This window comes from Penaeus japonicus, unplaced genomic scaffold (assembly GCF_977035675.1).
Source record: "Penaeus japonicus unplaced genomic scaffold, GWHDUDI00000001_assembly GWHDUDI00000019, whole genome shotgun sequence".
Classification (NCBI taxonomy): Eukaryota; Metazoa; Arthropoda; class Malacostraca; order Decapoda; family Penaeidae; genus Penaeus; species Penaeus japonicus.
This window is the reverse complement of record NW_028234421.1, coordinates 32,851,262-32,854,110: the sequence shown is the minus strand read 5'-3', so window position 1 is coordinate 32,854,110 and position 2,849 is coordinate 32,851,262.

Below are 2,849 nucleotides of genomic sequence, written 5' to 3'. Positions count from 1 at the left end.
TATAATAATAATAATAATAATAATAATAACAATAATAACAATAATATTAATAATAATAATAATAATGATGATAGTAAAAATATTAATATTAGTATTAAAAATGAAAAAGAAATAACAACAATAATAGTATTACACTGAATGACAATAGTCTCTCCTAACGACCAATCAGAACAGCGGAATCGAGATCTGTAACGACGGCGCAACCAATCACAGCGCTGAGCGAGGTTTCATTATTAGCGTAGGAGAACTTTCAGAAATGAAAACGAAAATACAAAAAAAAAAGAAAAAAAAAAGAAAAAGAAGTCGACCTTGAGATCTCGCGAAGTAACTGCAGATGAAAAACAAGCTCTTTGAAATATGTTCTCTCATTTTTTTAGTATTTATACATGTTTATATACACACATTATCATACATTGAGTTGGGTTGATTGCTTCCTCTATCCTCAGTGAAGCGCTACATTTTATTCTTTTTAATCGTTAATTAAGGCACAATATATCAATGTACACAAGTGAAGAGTCGATTCGCTTATAGTCTTAATCAGCGGTCAATTTGTTGAATTACAAACTGATTTCTTTTCCTTAACATCAACTGATGGTGAAGAAGAGGCCTTATTGATTGCATATTGAGAGAGAGAGAGAGAGAGAGAGAGAGAGAGAGAGAGAGAGAGAGAGAGAGAGAGAGAGAGAGAGAGAGAGAGAGAGAGAGAGAGAAAGAGAGCCACAGAGAGAAAGTGAGGAAGTTCACCTTAACCCTACCAAGAGAGAGAGAGAGAAAGAGCGAAGGAGAGAGAGAGAGAGAGAGAGAGAGAGAGAGAGAGAGAGAGAGAGAGAGAGAGAGAGAGAGAGAGAGAGAGAGAGAGAGAGAGAGAGAGAGAGAGAGAGAGAGAAAGCTCATCTCAACCCCAGCAAAACCACATTTGTAATTTTGCTTTCCCTTTCCTTCCCGAAGACTGACGATCAAGAAGGAGACACGGTCAATAACTATAAAAGACGGGAGCGCCCCACTGACCACATCAGGCGGCATTAAGTCTATTGGGACATTAAATGGACATTTCTGACCATTAAATGCTCCCCCGTTTGTCTCGGGTTACTGTTTGCAAGAGGAGACAGAGAGGAAGGGGAGAGAGAGAGAAAGGGAGCGGGAGGGAAGGGGAGAAGGAGGGATGGGGGAGGAGGAGAGGGAGGAGAGAGGAATGGGAGGGGAGAAGGAAGGAGGTGGAGAGGGAGGGAGGGAGGGAGGGGCGAGAGGAAGAGCGAGGAAGGGAAGGGAAGGGAAGGGAAGAGGGAGTTGAAGGGAGAAATAAGAAAGGGGAAAACAGGGGAGAATGAGAGACGAGGAGAGTGAGAGAAGACGAGAGAGAAAAGAGAACAGGAACAAGATCCAGGATGAGACCGGAAGCCCAAGAGAAGTCTTTTCATTCTTTATGCAACAATCAAGAGGAACGAAATTGAACACACGAATCGAGATAATAACATTTACGTATGTATGAGGATGCTTACGTGGGAATACCTCTATAGATACAGGCCAATCTATGCATTTATACGTTTCTTCCTATGCAAGCACGCCCACACACGTGTACGCGCGTGCGTGTGCGTGCGCTTGTATACCTCCGACCCTAAACACACACACACACACACACACACACAAACACACAATCCTACTCCCGCCCCCTCCCCTCCCCTCGCTGCGCCCGTGTTTACCATGACATCATTAGCCTCACAAAACCACACGCCTTCATAACGGTCTCCGTCGCCCGCCGAATATCAATTTACAATTTACAAATCATCAGCTTCTGAATCCATAATTGTGAGGTTGTGAGGGAGCGGCCGATGAGGGAGGCAGTGAGGCGATGGTGAGGTTATGGTGAGGGTGATGGGTATTGAGGTGACGGTGGTTATGGCTGTGTTGATAGTGGTTATGAGAATGATGATGGTGATGATGATGATGGTGATTGTGATATTACAATTATTATCAATGCCGGTAGTAGTTGTAATGATTGTATTAATAATGATGATAATGCATTTAATGATGGGAGTAATAACAACTGAATAATATCATTACCAGTGATAACAGTGACGGTGAAAATGCTGATAATAATAAAATTGATACTAATAAATGAATGATAATTATATTGATAAAGATGATAATGATATTTCCAATAATGAAAATGATAACAATAAAGACAATACTAATAATATGACAATAATTTTTGAAATTGACAGTAATAACAGTACTATGAAGTGAAACACCTAATGGTAACACCAATTACCTTATCATTCTGGAAATCAATATTCAATAACAGAATGACAAACAAAGGTCACCATAACAAAAACAAAAAACAAAAAAATAAAAACAAAATATAGAGGTAACTTCACACTGTATAAAGTTGACTTACACAGCAGAGTCAAAGGGGACTTATAACACTGACGTCACAGCTAGTGGGTGAGATGGGGGTGAAGGTGCGGGAGTGGGGTGTGTGTGGAGGGGGGGGGAGGTTATGAAATTGTCTATCAAAATGGTGTGATTTTGTTGTTGTTGTTGTTGTATTTGTTTTTGGTCAAGGGTAGTGGATGCATTCTTACAATAACGAAGAAGACAAACGACCTATCCGTCTTGTTTCAATGGGAGTGACCTGACCTGACCTTATTTGGGCTGACATTTTCGTTTTGCGGGAAATGGCGAAGATGATATTTGATTCGAGGCAGGGAGATGGCAAAGGGAGGAAAAGGAGGAGGAGGAGGAGGAGGAGGAGGAGGAGGAGGAGGAGGAGGAGGAGGAGGAGGAGGAGGAGGAGGAGGAGGAGGAGGAGGAGGAGGAGGAGGAGGAGGAGAAGAAGGAGAAGGAGAACG